Genomic DNA, 21,225 nt, shown 5'->3' on the forward strand with positions numbered 1-21,225 from the left:
AGTGAGCTTGGTAGAAGCTATCTTCATAGTGTAACTTCTAGAAATGCTTGGTAGACTCTGTAAATTGCTTTGCTGGCTAACTGAGCTCAATAGATGCTATCTAATAACTGATATGACATTTGTGTAATATTAAAGACAACACACAATTGAACAATTGTATCCAACAATCTCCCTCTGTGGCATTGATGGCAACAAACATGTCATAGCAGAATGAAATTTGAAAACAAGTCTTTTCTTGACAGAATGTTTCTTCATCTTAGATTTCATTACACAAACTTCTCAAATATAGTAATCTCCCTCTATGAAGGAATTACATAGCTTCTTTTTAAACATCAAATTCTTCACAAACAAATGCAAAGTTGAGAAAGATATGACAGTATACTCTCCTTCTTTGACAACACATGCCAAAAACAACACAAACCAAATGAAGAACAATGTACCTTATGTACTGATTCATATGCAATGTTTTTATGATTATTCTACATCAACTGAAAGATCTTCAACTTGATACCTATTGATGCATCACTAAAACTTTATTTTAGTGAGCTTCAGATAGGGGAATTCCTCCTAGCTTACCTCTTAGATAAAAGAATACATCCTTAGGTAAAGGCTTGGTGAATATGTCAGAAATTTGTTCTTTGATATGGACATTCCAATTTGATCTCCTTATCTTGCACCAATTCTCTTACAAAGTGATACTTTATTGCTATGTGCTTGGTTTTTGAGTGCATCACTGAAATTTTAGATATGTTGATTGCACTTGTATTGTCACAAAACATAACAATAGCTTCTTTGATGTCCACCTTCATGCCTTCCAATAATTGTTTGAACCAAACAATATTAGAATAGTTTACTATTGCTGCAACATACTATGCTTCTGTAGTGGATTGGGATGTACAATTTTGCTTTTTACTTGTCCAAGAAACCAACCTCTTTTCAAGAAAGAATGGACCTCCACTTGTACTTTTTCTATCATCAATATTTCCTTCCCAATCTGCATCAATAAACACTTTCAAATCTAGATTACCTTCAAATTTGTACCATAATCCATAATCTTCAGTGCCTTTCAAATATCTCATGATCCTTCTAATTGCCATCATGTGATTTTCTCTTGGTTTTTCTAAAAAATTTGCTACAATACCAACTGCAAGGGCAATATCTAGCCTTGTGTGAACTACATACTACAATTTTTCAATCATAGATCTATACAATGTCTAATCTACCTCCTTTGATTCATCATCCTTGGTAAGCTTTAGACCAGTGCACATAGGAGTTCAAACTGGTTTACAATCTTCCATACCAAACTTTTTCAGTATCTCCTTGATGTATTTTGACTAAGTGATGTAGATTCCATTCTTACTTTGCTAAATTTGAAGACCAACAAAGAATTTGATCTCACCAAACATAGACATCTCAAATTTCTTATTCATTTTCTCTAAAATTCTTTGCAAAGATCATCATTTCTTGTGAACAAAATGTCATCCACAAATATCTTTGCCAAAAATATCTTGTTATCTAGTCCTTCCTTGATGTACAGGCTACTATTATCATTAGTTCTCTGAAAACCAATCTGAATAAGATAGTTATGCAATCTTTCATACCATGCTCTAGGGGCTTGTTTCAAACTATAAAATGCTTTGTGTAATTTGCAGACCATGTCCTTCTTGTCTAGATCAACAAAACCTTTAGGCTATTCAATGTAGACTTTTTCATCTAGTATACCATTGAGAAATGTTGACTTGTCATCCATCTGATAAACCTTAAATCCTTTGTATGTAGTATATGCAAGTAGGGTCTTGACACCTTCCAATATTGCTATAGGAGCATAAGTCTCCCCATAGTCTATTCCTTCTTCTTGAGAGTATCTTTTGAATACCAGTCTAGCTTTGTTCCTTGACACTTACCATCTTAATTCAACTTATTTCTAAATACCCACTTAGTTCCAACCAAATTTTTATCTTTAGCCTAGATACAAGAGTCCATATTTTGTTTTTCTCAATCTGGCCTATCTCTTCATTCATAGCCTCAATCCAACTTTCATTTCCTAATGCATCTTTGACAGTTCTAGTTTCAAAATCAGCAAGTAAACAAGTACCTTTAAACTTACTTCTTATTATAGTACCTTCAAATTTGTCTCCAATAATCTGATCTTGTGCATGATATATCCTTACATACTTAGCTAAAATAGGTTCCTTGCCTTTTGAATGAATTGCATTGTCAGCCTCTTTCACTTCAACTTTAGGTTCTTACTATTCTATCTACTACTCAGGTCCTTTAGACTCGATAGGCATTAGTTTGATAGTGTCTAGTTGTGACTCAATTTCTTTTAACTCGGTTTGAGCTTCCTACAACTTAGTTACTGAAGAGTTGGGAGTAGAAGATTCCTGATTGATAGATGTATCTGGCACTATGTCAGGTTCAATGAAAACAAATCTCCTATAATCTTCTAGTTCCTTTTTTCTTTCTTCTTCAGTCCTTTCTGTAAACTCATCAACTTTCACATGTGCACTTTCTATGACTTTGTTAATAGACTAATTAAAATATCTAAATGCTTTGCTTTTGCAAGAATATTCCAAAAATATTCCTTCATCACCCTTCACATCAAATTTACCTTTTCTAAATTCTTTCAAAATGTAACATTTTCTTCCAAATATTTTTAGGTAACTTGCATTGGGTTTATAGCCATACCATAACTCATAGGGGGTTTTGAACGAGTCCTTCTTTAGTTGTGCTTGGTTCAAGGTATGAATTGAAGTGCTAATAGCTTCCTTCTAGTATTTGATAGCAATGTTCTTTTCAATCATTAAGGTTCTTGCATAGTCCATGATAGATCTCTTCCTCCTTTTAGCTATTCCATTTTTCTTGGGAGTTCTAGGGGTTGATAGCTACCTTTTGATTCCCCTTTCAATGTAAAAGTTATTGAGCTCATGGGAGATGAATTCACCACCTCTGTCTAACCTCAAGAATTTTAGTCTTTTGCATGTTTCATTTTCTACTCTAGCCAAATACCACTTGAACTTTTCAAATTCTTTTGATTTCTCTCTTAGATACATGACAATCACCATTCTAGACTAATCATCAACAAAAGAATGAAGAACTTTTCCCCAATATAGCTTTCAATTCCAATAAGTCGACACAAATTAGTATGCACAATTTCCAAAACTTTTTTAGACTAATAGTTCTTACTTTTAAAGCTAGTCCTTCCCATCTTACCAATTTGAAAATTCTTGCATAGACCGACATCAAGTTTCTTTATACTAGTGATGCCTCTAACTTTCCTTAATTTTCTTATTTTCACTAGATTATCAAAGTTCACATGACACAATCTTCTATGCCATAACCAATTTTCTTCAATCTGAGCAATAAAACATGAACATTCACCAAGTTCAAGATAGAACAAGTTACCTTTTGTCTGTATGCCTAATCTAATTAGCTTTCCTCTGTCATCTATTAGTCTTGCTTTTCCATGCATGAATTCCACTTTAAATCCATTATTGAGTAGCTATGCCATACTCAACATATTGTGTTTTAGTCCTTCTACCCAATATGCATTATCACATGCAATCTCTTTAGTTAGTGAGATTCTTCCATTTCCTTTTATACAACAAGGTTAATTATTACCAAACCTCACACTACCACCACCATAGTCTTTAAATTGTTCAAACTTAGATTTATCATCAGTCATATGATGAGAGCAACAACTATCTATGATCGATGTATCATTTTTTCTCACATGAGAGATAAGTGCCATTTCCTCATCATTATCAAATTCATATTTCACAAAAATGTAAACAATTTTATCTTCTTCTTCATCAGAATCATTAGAATCCTTAGCCATGAAACATGTTCTCTTACATTTGTCTTTGAATGATTTGAAGTCTTTCTTGCCAATGCACTTGTGACCTTTCTTCTCATCCTTATTTTTCTTGTTTAGGAACCTAGAAGCAATATGACCAATTTCCTCACATGAAAAATAAATTAGAGGAACCTTACCTTTGTATTTCTCCTATCTCTGGAATATTTCCTTGTAATCAGAGCTTCAACTACCTCAAGATTACTGTCTGAACTTTGTTTTGATTCTTCGTCACTTTTTGGCTAAGGATCTATTATTTTATTTCCTTTCTCCTTGAGTGAAAGCTTGGCTTCAAATGCTGATTCAATGTTCTTAGAAGTTGGAACATAGTTATCATAGTTATCTAGCTCAAATGTAGTCAATCTTCCTACTATGGCCTCTAAGTTTATCTTATGATTTTATTCACATCTTCTTTCTTGAATTGTAGAAACTCTAATTGCATAAATAGGAAGTAATGTTCTAAGAACTTTACTTACAATTATTTCCTCCTCAATATCTCCTCTAAAATCCTTGATAGCACTGACAACTACTTTGACTCTTTTAGCATATTTGGCAATATTTTCATCCTCTCTCATCCTCATCTGATCAAATTGTCCTCTTAGACTTTTTGCTTTGGCTCTTTTTACATTATCATCACCTCCATAGATTTCTTTCAGCTTGTTCCACATTTCAAAGGCAATTTTTTAGTTTTTGACATCATCAAATTTCTCATAGCTTGGGGCAAATGTAATGTCTATCGTCATGGTGTTATGAGTATTTTTCTCAGCAATGTCATTAGTAGATAATGTACTAGAAGGAGTCACATATGCTTCATCTAGATATTTCAATCATGTATCTCCAAAGGAAGCTAGATGGAGTTTCATGAGACCTTGCCATGCTGAAAAGTTATCCCTATTAAGACTTGGAATTTCCCTCTTGTAAGACATCCTAATCTTTATCTTAGATCCTTGAAATCCTTTCTGCAAGCACCAAAAGCTCTGATACCAATTGTTGGAAATATATATGGAGTAACTGGGGGGAGGTGAATCAGTTACCACAAAAATAAATCCACAAATCCTTTAGATGTCTTAAATAACTAGTTACTACTGTCACTCAGTAGCCACAAAAAAAAATGTTGTAACTCGGTAGATGATTTGTGTATTAATTTATTATTGATCTTTAAGAATTCACAATTATTAATATGCATGCATAAAAGAAATCATCAACACAAGAGACACCAAATTTAATGTGGAAACCCAATATGAGAAAAATCACCAAGTAACTAGCTACCAATTTTCACTCTTCTAAAGTGAGCCCTATTAGGAGCCAACCCTGTTAAAGGTTACAAAACACACTATTAAGTGTGATCTTGTTAGAGGGTTTAATCACCTTGCTAGGAGTGGCCTTGCTAGAGGACTTTAGAAAAATTTAGTAGAACTATCCACCTTGTTAGAGGATTTACAAAAATGGCTGCTAAACCAACTCTATTAAGTGAATTAAAATTCATTGCTACAATTGTGAGAAAGTAACAATGAGTTACTTGAATGAGATGCAACTAATCTTTGCTATTACAAATCTCTATTTCGCTTCACTAGATCCTTACTAATCAAATACACCTTTGCTACTCCTCAAGGATATCTTATCCTTCTTCAAAATTTTCTCACACTTCCTCTTTACACAATCAACTCACTTGTATGCTTGCTCATTCATACATCCTATAGCTATCCAATAGTATTCATCTTCTCTCAGTAATAGATAAACCATATGGTCTTTGTTTAATCTCTTAGATAGCCTATATAATGGACTTTGTAAAGAGCCATAATGACCAAACATTGCATAAATAGATAATGATCCAATAAGGCCAATATTTATTCCTTCAAATGTCATAATCAAAAAAATATGTCCATAATAACTAGGATGAATATCCTTACAAATTGTCAAGTCGGCTCATTTACAAGATACATTTACCAATAAACAATACATCAGTCGGCTACAGTCATTACATGAAATAATTAAACACTATTTCTCAAAACAATGAAATCCTTCATTGGCCAACCCTGCTTAGTAAACACTGCTTTAGAAGTGATTTCTAGTGTTAACCAAGTGAAGCTCAGTAAACACTGTAAACTCTACAAAATCCTTTGGAGACTAAATGAATTCGGTAAGAATTGATTTTCTTTCGCTGACCTTGTGAGCTCAGTAGACATTGTCTTAATAGTGTAACTTCTAGAAACACTTGATAGACTTTGTAAATCACTTTGTTAACCAACTAAGGTAGGTAGACTATGTCTGATAACTGATATAACATTTGTGTAACATCAAATACAACACACATTCGAACAATTGTATCCAACACAAACCCCCTATGAGTTATTGTATGGCTATAAACCCAATGTAAGTTACTTAAAAGTATTTGGAATTAAATGTTATATCTTGAAAGAATCTAGAAAAGAAGAATTTTATGTGAAAGGTGATGAAGGTATATTTTTAGGATATTCTTGCAAGAGTAAGGCATATAGATGTTTGAATTTGTCTACTCATAAAATTAGAGAAAGTGCACATGTGAGAATTGATGAGTTTTCAAAAAGGACTAAAGAAGAAAGAAGAAAGGAACTAGAGGATTACAAGAGATTTGTTTACTTTGAACCTGATACATTGCCAGAAACATATATCAATCAGGAGACTACTACTCTTGAGTCTTCCCCGGTCACTAAGTTGCAAGAAGTTCAAATTGAGTCATAAGGACCCAGGTCACATTTTGAAGCTACAAAGCCAATGCCTATCGAGTCTGAGCAAGTGGAACCTAAAGTTAAAGTTTAGGAGGATGAAAATGCAATTCATTCAAAAGGAAAGGAAATTGTATTGGCCAACTATGTCAGAAGGCATCATGCACCAGATCAGATCATTAGAGATAAATTAGAAGGTACTATGACAAGAAGTAAGCTAAAAGGTACATGTTTACTTGCTGATTTTGAACCTAGAAATGTCAAAGATGCATTGGAAAATGAAAGTTGGGTTGAGGCTATGAATGAAGAAATAGAGAAAATAAAGAAGAAAAAAACTTGAACTCTTGTACCTAGGCTTAAAGAACAAAATGTGATTGGAACAAAATGGGTATTTAGGAATATGTTGAATGAAGATGGTAAGGTATCAAGAAACAAAGCTAGATTGGTGTGTAAAGGTATTCTCAAGAAGAAGGCATTGATTATGGTGAGACTTTTGCTCTTGTTGCAAGATTGGAAGGTGTCAAAACCTTACTTACATATGCAGCACATAAAGGATTTAAAGTATATCAAATGGATGTTAAATCTATATTTTTCAATGGTATTCTTGCTGAAAAAGTCTACATTGAACAACCTAAAGGTTTTATTGATCTAGACAAAAGGGACATGTTCTAAAAATTACACAAAGTATTGTATGGTCTAAAAAAAGCTCCTAGAGCATGGTATGAGAGACTGCATAACTACCTTATTCAGATTGGTTTCTAGAGAACTAATGATAACAGTAGTTTGTACATCAAGGATGGACCAGATAACAAGATTGTTTTAGCAAAAATATTTGTGGATGATACTTTGTTTACAGGGAATGATGATCTATGCAAAGAATTTTCAGAGCAAATGAACAAATAATTTTAAATTTCTATGTTTGGTGAGATTAAGTTCTTTGTTAGTCTTCAAATTTAGCAGAGCAAGAATGGTATCTACATCACCTAGTCTAAGTATATCAATGAGATACTCAAGAGGTTTGGTATGAAAGATTCAAAACTAGTTGGAACCCCCATGTGTACGAGACTAAAGCTTACCAAAGATGATGACTCAAAAGAGGTAGATTGAACCTTATACAGATCAATGATTGGAAAATTACAGTATGTAGTTCATACAAGGCCTGATATTGTTCTTGCAGTTGGTATAGTGGCAAGATTCTTGACAAAACCCAAAAAAAATCATATGATGGAAATCAAAAGAATCTTGAGATACTTGAAAGGTACTAAAGATTATGGCTTATGGTATAAACTTGGAGGAAATCTAGACTTAAAAGTGTTTACTGATGTTTATTAGGTAGGAAACATTGATGAGAGAAAGAGTACAAGTAGTGGAGCATTCTTTCTTGGAAAAAGGTTGGTATCTTGGACAAGTAAAAAGCAAAATTGCACATCCCAATCTATAGCAGAAGTATAATATGTTGCAGTAGCAATAAATTGTTCTAATATTATTTGGTTTAAATAGTTGTTGGAAGGCATGAAGGTTGAGATCAAAGAACCAATTTTTATGTTTTGTGATAATACAAGTGCAATTAACATATCAAAGAATCTAGTGATGCATTCCAAAACGAAGCACATTGCTATAAAATACCACTTTGTCAAAGAATTGGTGCAGGACAAAAAAATTTGATTGGAATATGTCCATACAAAAGAATAGATTGCAAACATATTTAACAAGCCATTACCTAAGAATGCATTCTTATATCTAAGAGGTAAGTTAGGGGTCATTCCCCTATATGAAGCTCACTAAAATAAATTGTTAGTGATGCATCAACAAGAATCAAGTTGAAAATCTATTAGTTGATGCAGCATAGTCAAGAAATCATTGCATATGAATCAACACTCAAGGTACATTGATACTCATTTGGTATGTGTTGTCTTTGGTATGTGTTGTCAAAGAGGGAGAGTTTATTGTCATATCTTTTTGAAATTTGTTTGAAGGAGAGTTTACTATCATATCTATTTGGAGAAGAAGCTATGTAATTCCTTCATAGAGGGAGATTACTACATAAGAGAATTTTGTGGCATAAAATCTATGAGAGAAATTTTCTATCAGAAAAAGACTTGTTTTCAATTTCTTTGTGCTATGAGATGTTGTGTTGCCATCAATGCCAAAGAGGGAGATTTTTGGATATAATTGTCTAATTGTGTGTTGTCTTTAATGTTACACAAATGTCATATCAGTCATCAAACAATGTTTACCAAGCTCACTTGGTCAACAAGGCAATTTTCTATGTCTATTGAGCATTCCAAGAAATTACTCTATGTAGACAATGTCTACCAAGCTCACTCGGGCATCAAAGGAGATTATGGCAAAAAGTAGTGTTAACCGTGTTCTCATAATTAACAAAGGAAATTTGGTTAGAAGTTAGTATTCATTGAGTTCACTCGTTTTTCAAAGGAGTTTGCAAATTTGTAGTGTTAACCAAGCTTCTTTTAGTTAACATAGTAAATCATTTTTTATCAGTGTTTATCGAGAAGGGTCAACCAATGAAGAATTTTGTTAATTTTGGGAAATGAAGTTTAATTATTTCAAGTATTCATTCTAGCTAATTGTGGTAATGATTATTGGTAATTGTAATTTGTAATTAGTCTGACTTGATAATCTGAATGGCATATATGAAAGGTCAAGTTGAGATTCTAATGTATGAGAAATTATGCAAGTGTTTGATTGTTTGGAGAGGAAAGTGTAAGAAAATTTGAAGGATGGTCAGATATACTTGAGGAGCAACAAAGTTATATTCAATTAGGAAGGATCTAGTGTGAAGAAAAACAAAGATCTATAATCAGAAATTTAGTTGCATATTATTCAAGTCATTTCATTGTTACTTTCTTACCATTGTAGCAGTAATTCCAAAATTTCTTAGTAGAGTTAGTTTAACAGCCAGTTGTAAATCCTCTAACAAGGTGACAATTCCATTGAATTGTTTTAAAGACCTCTTGCAAGGCCACTCCTAACAGGGTGATTAAATCCTCTAACAAGATCACACCTAACAGTGTGTTTTGTAACATTTAACTAGGTTAACACCTAATAGGGCTCACTTCAAAAGAGTGAAAATTAGTAGCTAGTTACTTGGTGGGTTTTCTCATATTGGGTTTCCACGTTAAATATAGTGTCTCATGTGTTCATGTTATTTCTTTTATCCTTGCATGTTAATCAATGTGAATGTTTAGATATGTTAAAGTGTAACATACACTACATCTACCGAGTTACAACAATTTGTGTATGTTTACCAAGTGACAAAAATAATCAATTTTATATGACATCTAAGGCATCTGTGAAATCTTTTTGAGGTAACTGATTTAGCCACCCTTTCGCCCTCCTGCACCCTAGTTACTCCATCTATATTTCCAACATGATCTATAAAGATACAATTCACTTTGCAGATTTAGATCTCCATTTAGCTATTTTTTCTCTCATTTACTTGACTTCATTATTGTCTCCTTCTCTAATATACTTGGAAAACCTTCAAGCAATCACACTTCACTAATCTTCTTGTTGGAAATGATTGAAATAATTATAAGAAAAGTTGAGGGAGATTGTTGGAATAAAATATGGAACTAGTAAAGAATGTCCTCAATCATTGTTTTGTCATTGATGTCAAACTTGCTACTTGCAGGGATGACAATTGCTTTAGTGATCCAAATACTATCAATTAGTTGATTGTCAAGGTGGAGGCAATTAATAAGATGTAACTAAAATACCTAAAGAAAGGTTGAATTTATGATGTTGGAATGAAGTACAAGGATCAGCTAAGCCATTGATGAAAGAATGTATTTGATGACACACTATAAAGAATGGGCACACTGAAACATATCAAAGATTTAAGGTTTTAAGTAAGTCTTTTGTAAATCTCAAACTAAGTTCATTAGAGAGAAAGAGCCAGGCAAGCTAGTAAGAGCCGAGCAAGTTCTAGTTAATGCCGAGTAAACTTCAGATGCCAAGCGGTGCCAAGTAGAATCAAGTGCCGAGTAAGTTCAAGTGCCGAGTAAGTTCAAGTGCCGAGTAAGTTCAAAGTGCTGAGTAAGTTCAAGTGCCGAGTAAGTTCAAGTACTGAGCAAGTTCAAGTGCCGAGCTAGTATAGGTGCCGAGTAACATAGGGGTGCCGAGCACCAGCAACTCAATACTGCCGAGTTGCTGCATTATTTAGGAAATTGAAGATTCGCCAGATCTAAGCCGACAAGGTTGTTATCTAGAAATCTGTGAATAAAGGAAGATAAGAATGATGAGTTGGTGGCACAGAAAACCATGTAGAACGTGTTAAGATACAACTAGTGAAGTCTCAAGAAGAAAACAAGATATGGGGTAGATACATTGTATCCTACCTAATCAATTTTGAAACCCTAAAATTGGAAAGGGAGAATTGAGTGGTAAAGGAAAATTAGACTTCTATATAAGAAGACATAAGTTAATAAGAGAAAGAGAGAGTGAGAGGGGATAGAAGGAAAGGAGACAGTGGTCAAGCATAAAAGCATGAAATGCTGAAGAATGTGCCTAGGAGAAGATAGCGCAGAAATTCTATTTGTATAGATGACCACAAAGATGATTGCATTGGTAGAATGAGTTAGAAGACTTAAGGAGATAAAGCTTGAGAGGAAGACAAGCAGTCAGAGCTAAAGAGATTAAAGCCAAGCATAAGGATTGAATTGAAAGTGTGATCTGAAATCTGCAAAGTATGTTGTAAGTTATATCAGATCAAAAGACCATTATTGTTACTTTCTAGCAATTGTAACTGTAAGTCTAAATCCTATGGACTTAGGTTGGTTTAACAACCATTAGAAAAATCCTTTAACAGGGTGACATTCCAAGTGAATGTTCTAAAGACCTTTAACCATGCCCATTCCTAACAGTTTGTTGAAATCTTCTAACAAGGTCACATTTAACAGTGTGTTGTAAGACTTTAACAGGGTAGGTTTTTAACAGGGCATCACTTCAGAAGAGTGAGAATCAAGTAGCATGTTACTGGTGGTTTTTCCAAAATTGGGTTTCCACGTAAATCATTGTGTCATGTGTTGATCTTGAGTGTTTTATCTTTGCATGTTGATTTACTGTAACTTTCTTATATGATTGATTCAAGTATGGATTCATTAAAAGTAGTAAAAAGGTATTAATAGGGCATTTGGACCTTGAATAACTGATTCACCCCCCCTCTCAGTTATTCTAAAGAATTCTAACAATTGGTATCAGAGCCTAACTATTGATTCAGTTTAAAGGGACTACTAGCAAAAAAGATCAAAATGCCAAAAAGAGAAGTTCCCAAGCTCAACAAAGACAACTTTGTTGCATGGTAAAGTTTGATGAAGCTACATCTTGGATCCATAGGAGATTATGCCCAAAATTTAATTGTCACTGAACATGTAGATCCAACAGGTGCACCTACTGCAGAAGACATGAAAAACAAACAAGAACACAATCAGATAATGCTGGAAATTGTATCTGCACTCAGCTATGCTAAATTTGATGATATCAAAGGATGTGACACTCCATTCAAAATGTGGAAAGCACTATGAGACATCTATGGAGGAGATCAGAATGTACAAAGAGCAAAAAGAGAAAGTCTCAGAGGAAAGTTTGATGAAATGAAAATGGAGGAAAATAAGAATGCTGCTCAGTATGGTGTAAGAATAAAAGAAGTGGTAAGTGCAATAAGATGCCTGAATGATCAACTAGATGAGGATACTGTTAATAGTAAGTTCTTAAGAACCTTGCTCCCTATCTATGCTATTAGAGTATCAGCAATACAAGAACTAAGATGCATACCAGGAAATAATCTAAGCTTTGAAGGTATAATAGGTAGACTCACAACATTTGAATTATCTAACTTTGACAACTACAAACCTAAAAATGTTGAATCTTCTTTTAAGGAAAAGTTATCACTGAAAGATGCCGAACAGGTAAAATCAAAGAAAGGAAGAAAAATGAAGTATGTATCTAGTGACAGTAGCATTGATGAGGAAGATGTGGAACAATTGGAAGCATTGCTTGCTAGAAGATTTCACAAGGGCAAAGGAAAATTCAAAGGTAAAATGCCTATCATCTGTTTCAATTGCAATGAAGTAGGTAATATTGCTGCAAGATGTCCACAGAAAAAGGATTCCAAGGAAAGCAATAAATACAAGAACAAAAGAGATGATGAAAAAAGAGATTACAAAGAAAAAGGTAAGAAGTGTTATATTGTTGAAGAAAATTCTTGATGACAATGATGATGAAGTTGTTTATGTAGCCATGAAGGACCAATCTAATGAAGAAGAAGCCACAACACTGGTGACTTGTATAAACAAGAATGATAGATGGATCATAGACAGTGGATGCTCACATCACATGACAGGAGACAAAAGTACGTTTGTCTACTTTACTCAGTATGATGGAAATAGTGTTAGATTTGGTAATGATGCTCCATGTCAAATCAAAGGAAAAGGTTCCATTAAGCTCACATAATATATTTCATGTGATACTGCATACTATGTTGAAGGATTAAACTACAATTTACTGAGTGTCTCACAGTTAGGCAATATAGGTTGCAGAGTGGAATTTAGAAACAAAACTACAAAAATCTATGATACTGATGGTAAACTAATAGGAAAAGGAGATCAAACAAAGAGAAACTTGTTTTACCTTGATATGGATGATGCTTCTTGTCTATTTGCAAAATTTGATGATGAATGGTTATGGCATAGAAGATTATGTCATGTCAATTTTGATAATCTAGTCAACATCAGTAAAATGAAGAAATTCAAAGGTCTACCAAAATTGAAAAAGCCTGATAATATCATGTGCAAACAATGTCAACTAGGAAATATGACAAAATCAAGTTTCAAAAGCAAGAACTATACATCTAAAGAGATACTTGAGTTAGTTCACACTGACTTATGTGGCCCAATGGAAATACAAAGCTATAGAGGAGATAAATACATAATGCTATTTGTTGATGACTATTCCAGGATGATGATTGTTATGTTCTTAAAACAAAAATCTGATGCTTTTCAAATTTTTAGATGGTATGTGGCCAGAGTTGAAAAGGAAACTGGAAAAAGCTTGAAATGCCTAAGATCAAATAGGGGTGGTGAATTTACATCAAAAAAATTTGAGATATTCTATAATGACAAACGAATCAAAAGACAAACGTCAGCTCCTAGAACTCCCCCACAGAATGGAATTGCTGAGAGAAGAAATAGATCTGTGATTGACTATGCTAGAACATTAATGATGGAAAAGAATGTTTCTCTAAAATACTGGAGAGAAGATGTAAGTGTAGCTATTCATACACTGAACTGAGTACAAGTCAAGAAAGGTACAAATACAACACCTTTTGAATTATGGTATGGTTACTCACCAAATGTAAAACATTTCAAAGTGTTTGGTTGCAAATGTTTTATCCTTAAGGATACTAGAAATGGAAAATTTGATGCAAAAAGTGATGAAGGTATATTTCTTGGTTACTCCACTAGAAGTAAGGCATATAAGTGTTTGAATGTTAACACTAACAAAATTGTGGAAAGTGCAAATATAAATTTTGATGAGTACATAGAACTCCTAGTTGAAGAACCAAAGAAAATCGAAGAATACAGAACCTTTGTATATTCTTATGAAGGAATGACTACTGATGAGGATGATGACAATCAAATTGAAAATCAACAACAAGTGTCAGTTTCAAGCGATTCACAACCAATGAATGCCAAGTTGCATTCAGAAGCTGAGTTACAAAATGAAGAAAATGCATAATCTGATTTTGAAGATAGTACAGATAATGAAGAACAACCCAAAAATGAAGTGTATAGTGATCCTGAATCTGAAAGATCGAACATGGAAACAAGAATAGAGCCAAGATTATCCAAATATGTAAAAAGACATCACCCTGCTGAACAGATAATTTGTGACAAAGATGCAAGACCAATGATAAGGAATAGACTAAGACATGAATCATGTCTGATCAGCAAATCTGAACCCAAGACAGTATATGGTGCATTACAGGATGATGACTGGTATAAAGCTATGGAAGAAGAAATTAATCAAATAAGGAGAAACAAAACCTATAGTTTGGTTCCCAGACCAACTGACAAGAATGTGATTGGTACAAAATGGGTATTAAAAAAAAAACTAGATGAGAATGGTGAGATTACCAAAAATAAAGCCAAATTGGTATGCAAGGGTTATGCTCAAGAAGAAGGAATAGATTATGGAGAAACATTCACTCCTGTTGCTAGAAAGGAAGGAGTAAGAACTTTACTTGCATATGCTGCCTACAAAGATTTCAAAGTCTATTAGATGGATGTAAAATCTGCCTTCTTAAATGGTATACTAGAAGAAGAAGTCTACATTGAACAACCAGAAGGATTTGTTGATGAGAACAATAGGGATATGGTGTGTAAGCTACATAAAGCACTCTATGGTTTGAAACAAGCACCTAGAGCATGGTATGAGAGACTTCACAAGTATCTAGTGCAAATTGGATTTGAAAGAACTGATGATAACAACAACATGTACATCAAAGCTGAAGAAGGTAAAGACATTATTGTATTTGAAATTTTTGTGGATGACATAGTATTTGGTGGTAAGGAAGTACTTTGCAAAGGCTTTGTTGACAGAATGAAACATGAATTTGAAATGTCTATGTTTGGAGAAATCAAATTTTTTGTTGGATTGCAAGTACACCAACTTAAACATGGAATATTTATTACATAATCAAAGTACATCAAAGAAATTCTTAAAACGTTTGGATTGGAGGAATCCAAACTAGTAAGCACACCAATGGCCGTAGGAAATAAGCTGTCCAAAAATGATGAGTCAACTAAAGTCAATCAAACAATGTACAGATCCATGATTGGAAAACTACAATATGTTGTGCATAGTAGACCAGACATAGCATTAGCAGTTGGAATAGTGGCTAGGTTTTTTGCTAATCCTAAAGAAAATCATCTCATAGCAGTAAAAAGAATAATGAGATATCTCAAAGGGACTAATGATTTTTGTCTATACTACAAAAAGAATGGAAAATTTGAACTCAATGCATATACAGATGCAGACTGGGGAGGAAACATTGATGACAAAAAAAGTACAAGTGGAGGTGCATTATTTCTAGGCAAAAGGCTAGTTACCTAGACTAGCAAGAAACAAACATGTATATCCCAATCCATTGCAGAATCAAAATATGTGGCAGATGTAGTCAATTGTACAAGCATTGTATGGCTCACACATCTATTGAATGGAATGAAAGAAGAAATAACAAAATTGGTGATATTGTATTGTGATAATACAAGTGCTATAAACATATCCAAAAATCCAGTGATGCATGCAAAAACCAAGCATATCACAATCAAGTATCATTATGTTAGAGAATTTGTAGAAGACAAACAAGTGAAGTTGGAATACATTCACACGAAGGAACAAATTGCAAATATCTTCACCAAACCATTGCCCAAGGATGCCTATGAATATCTTAGAGGCAAATTGGGGGTCATACCCCTAACCCAAGCAGTTTAAGGCAACAAGGAAGCTGCCTTGCATCAACAGGAATAAATCATTGAAATATTAATAGGTTGATGCAAAGGATGACAACAGGTACAGAAACTCCAAATCAGTCACAAGCATGGTGATAGAGGAAGACAAACAAAAAGAAGCCAAAGCTTATATTTTGCATGATAAAAATGCTACATCTTTGGCATTTATGTCAAAGAGGGAGAAATATGTAGGGAAACTGATCAATGCAAAGAAAGAGGGAGATATATATATGAAAGAGGGAGATATATGAGATCAGTAGTGAAATACAACAAGACAACGTATACAATCTTGATGGTAACTGAATTGATTACTTGATCAGTTTGGTTTGCCATCAATGCCAAAGAGGGAGATTGTTGGAAATGATTGAAATAATTATAAGAAAAGTTGAGGGAGATTGTTGGAAATGATTGAAATAATTATAAGTAAAGTTGAGGGAGATTGTTGGAATAAAATATGGAACTAGTAAAGAATGTCCTCAATCATTGTTTTGTCATTGATGTCAAACTTGCTACTTGCAGGGATGACAATTGCTTTAGTGATCCAAATACTATCAATTAGTTGATTGTCAAGGTGGAGGCAATTAATAAGATGTAACTAAAATACCTAGAGAAAGGTTGAAGTTATGATGTTGAAATGAAGTACAATGATCAGCTAAGCCATTGATGAAAGAATGTATTTGATGACACACTACAAAGAATGGGCACACTGAAACATATCAAAGATTTAAGGTTTTAACTAAGTCTTTTGTAAAGCTCAAACTAAGTTCATTAGAGAGAAGGAGTTGGGCAAGCTAGTAAGAGCCGAACAAGTTCTAGTTAATGCCGAGTAAACTTCAAATGCCGAGTGGTGCCGAGTAGAATCAAGTGCTGAGTAAGTTCAAGCCGAGTAAGTTCAAGTGTCGAGTAAGTTCAAAGTGCCGAGTAAGTTCAAAGTGCCGAGTAAGTTCAAGTTCCAAGTAAGTTCAAGTACCGAGCAAGTTCAAGTGCCGAGCTAGTATAGGTGCTGAGTAACACAGGGGTGCCGAGCACCAGTAACTGAATAATGCCGAGTTGCTACATTATTTAGGAAATCGAAGATTCGCCAGATCTAAGCCGACAAGGTTGTTATCTAGAAATCTGTGAATTAAAAGGAAGATAAGAATGATGAGTTGGTGGCATAGAACACCATGTAGAATGTGTTAAGATACAACTGGTGAAGTCTCAAGAAGAAAACAAGATATGGGGTAGATACATTGTATCCTACCTAATCAATTTTGAAACCCTAAAATTGAAAAGAGAGAATTGAGCGGTAAAGGCAAATTAGACTTCTATATAAGAAGACATAAGTTAATAAGAGAAAGAGAGAGCGAGAGGGGATAGAAGGAAAGGAGACAGTGGTCAAGCATAAAAGCATGAAATGCTAAAGAATGTGCCTAGGAGAAGATAGCGCAGAAATTCTATTTGTATAGACGACCACAAAGATGATTGCATTGGTAGAATGAGTGAGAAGACTCAAGGAGACGAAGCTTGAGAGGAAGACAAGAAGTCAGAGCTAAAGAGATTAAAGCCAAGCATAAGGATTGAACTGAAAGTGTGATCTGAAATCTGCAAAGTATGTTGTAAGTTATATCAGATCGAAAGACCATTATTGTTACTTTCTAACAATTGTAACTGTAAGTCTAAATCTTATGGACTTAGGTTGGTTTAACAGCCATTAGAAAAATCCTTTAATAGGGTGACATTCCAAGTGAATGTTCTAAAGACCTTTAACCAGGCCCATTCCTAACAGTTTGGTGAAATCCTCTAACAAGGTCACATTTAACAGTGTGTTGTAAGCCTTTAACAGGGCAAGCTTTTAACAAGGCATCACTTCAGAAGAGTGAGAATCAAGTAGCATGTTACTGGTGGTTTTTCCCAAATTGGGTTTCCACGTAAATCATTGTGTTATGTGTTGATCTTGAGTGTTTTATCTTTGCATGTTGATTTACTGTAACTTGCTTATATGATTGATTCAAGTATGGATTCATTAAAAGTAGTAAAAAGGTATTAATAGGGCATTTGGACCTTGAATAACTGATTCACCCCCCCTCTCAGTTATTCTAAAGAATTCTAACACTTCTCACTTTTCCTCTACTACTCTAGTCTTCACAGGTTCTCCACAAAATCGACAATCAATAACAACCCAACCTTATAAAACATCTCTTATTCCTCCTTAAATATGTATCTTTTATCTTTTTCCACTTAAGCATCACCATAGATCTTAAGGTTTGATTAGATTAAATGAATCTATCCATCATTTTGTCCTTCAAATCCTTTCTTGATACTTCTATAAACTTCACTTTAAATCCTTCCCTTTGATCACATAACAAAATCTATTTGCATATTAAATATGCCAACTAATTAATCCTTATCGTCCATGTAGTTTGACCAATCTAAAAATTCAACTATGTTGGCATCAAACTCAATTCTTTCACAAAATGTCATTTTGCTGACACTTGATCATCACTATGATCTTTTGCTCGATCTCTACTATTCTATCTCACCCAGGTTATATTAGCTTGCTCAGTTTTCACTACACTTGGTTGCTACTATGTTTTCTTTCTTCAACTTTTTCGGCTATAACTATCACTCAACTAAAAATGTTTACTTGACTATCTTTTAAGTTCCTTAATCTTCTATTGCATTAGCCTCATAAAACTATCAACTAATCAAGCTTATGAATTTACTTAATTGTTTGTCTTCTATTCTAAATATGAACTCACCTATATTCTCCGCTACATATAATGACTAAATAGTACATCATCTTGTCAAATATGAACTAATCAAGTGCTCATTGTAATTTCAACATACTTTCTCCTCTTTCCTCCACAACTTGACTAGTTTATCTAGTTATATCTCTTTTCAATCCTCTTCATCAACCAATAGATATAGAACTCTACACTACTAGTAAATGTCTCTTCAACAGGTTTGACATCAATGACAACATAACAAGTGAAGACTTGAAAGAATTATCAATATTTGGCACACTATTATCAAATTTACTTAATTAAAATGCAGTCAATATACCAACTAAACCATCAAGATTAAGGTCATTACCATGCATAGCTCTAAATTCATGAATAGTATCTATACTCTTATAGAATAAATATGTAATAGTGTTTTCACAACCTTACTTAGAACTTCTTCATTACTGATGATTCCTCTAGAAGCTTTCATAACACTCACAACTTGTTTAAGTCCATTCACATATTGAACAATATTTTATCTTTTTGTCATCCTGATCTCATCATATTTTCCTCTTAGACTTTCCACTTTGTCTCTCAATACATTTTGATCTCCACCATGCACAAGTATCAGCTTTTCCCACATTTCTTTAGTAGTAGCATAATCTTTCACATAATCAAACTCAACATAATTCAATGTAGGAGCAATCTTAATCACAAGACTATTATATTCTTTCTTCTAGTTAATTTCCTCAATTTTTGTAGGGGGTCTAGGAGTGGTGTATTGGTTGTCCAAATAATAAAGTGCATTGTCTCTAGTCCCAAATTGATAAATACTCATCTCACTTTCTTATGATGAGAAATCTTTGTTCATCTTTTGTAGCTCTCTCTTATACATCTTTGGATCTTTAACATGAATCCCTTCAAATGTCTTCATTCAAGAACTGATCTTTGATACCGATTGTTAGATAACTGGTGGTAGAGGGGAGAATTAATTATTACTAATTATCATACACACCTCAAATTTTTTTTATCAACTTAAACTTCTTAAACTTTTAGATCATTAACTTGGTAACTAGATCTAGCATCATAATTCAAACTAACATAACATATGTATCAATCTATCAACTTAATATATCTTACTATATCAACTATCAGAAGAATCATTTAGCTTATATCAAGTTACAATATTACATAGCAAATCATGAAATAAACTTGAAACACTATAAAAATTTGTACAGTTTGACATAAGCATTTAATCTAGAAAACCTGTAAAGGAAAAAAACCACCTGGGAACTAGCAACCCAAAATATTCTCACTCTTCCAAAGTGAGCTCTATTTGGAGCCAAACTTGTTAAAGGTTATGTAGACAATTTTAATGTGATCTTATTAGAGGATTTACACAAAAGATCATCTCAATCTATCACTCTTTGACATTTATAAAGAGTGACATACTCTAAAGGACTTACAAAACATTACTATTAAATGTTACCATGTATGATTACAAAAGATTGTTAGGTCAACTCGGTTAAGAGTATTTTCTTCTAAAATGGTAAGAAAGTAACAAAAAATGATCTATTAGGTTTTAGCACTGCACCTTTCTTGTTTACATCTCTTCTTTACTCAATCTCTTTCTTCGCATCCCTTCTTGGCTGATTCACACACCTCATACTTCAACTTGGCACTTCCAGTTGGTTCCCCAAATTATTGGTTGGATTCCTATAAGTCCTTTCCCCTCAGTGTTGGGAAATCTGACAAAATTTTTCCATTGGAAAAATTTGATCCTATGAGAATCAAATACCCATTCTTTAGGCCCTACATTACCTATATGGGAACACCTTCACAAAAACTATTCAAAATGACTGAACATAGGCTTTTTAGATGATATTATTGAGATGGAAAGTATTTGTCAAGGAGAAATCACAAGTATAAGACTAAATTATTTTGGAATTCTTTCAATTGATTGTTGGAAATATGAATGATAGTGGATTAATGTCATACAAATTAATTAGATGAAGAACTACACAAACTACAATTGTATATCGATTTAAGTGAACCAAGTAAGACCACTTCTTAATCGAATTGGGAAAATGGTGTCAACCTTATAAGAAATTATCATCGAACTCTTATGGAGACAACTACACACACCATCAACTACTAGACAAAGAACTTAAAACATGGACCCTATTCTAAATGAATTTAACCCCAAGTCAAGGGGGTCAATTTAGAAAAACATCACATAGCCTATAATATTTGATAACCAAGAGTGTACATGAAGTTCAATCTATCAAATTGACATAGTCCAAAGTAGGAGAATCCCTAAAGGAGATATCAAACTTGCAAAAATTAACCACACATCAAAAACACAACACAACATGCAAGATCTCATACCAAACTCAACTTATTTATAAAACAACTACTTACATGCAATG

Source organism: Cupressus sempervirens, chromosome 6, assembly GCF_028749045.1.
Source record: "Cupressus sempervirens isolate cs-2001-9-10 chromosome 6, ASM2874904v1, whole genome shotgun sequence".
Taxonomy (NCBI): Eukaryota; Viridiplantae; Streptophyta; class Pinopsida; order Cupressales; family Cupressaceae; genus Cupressus; species Cupressus sempervirens.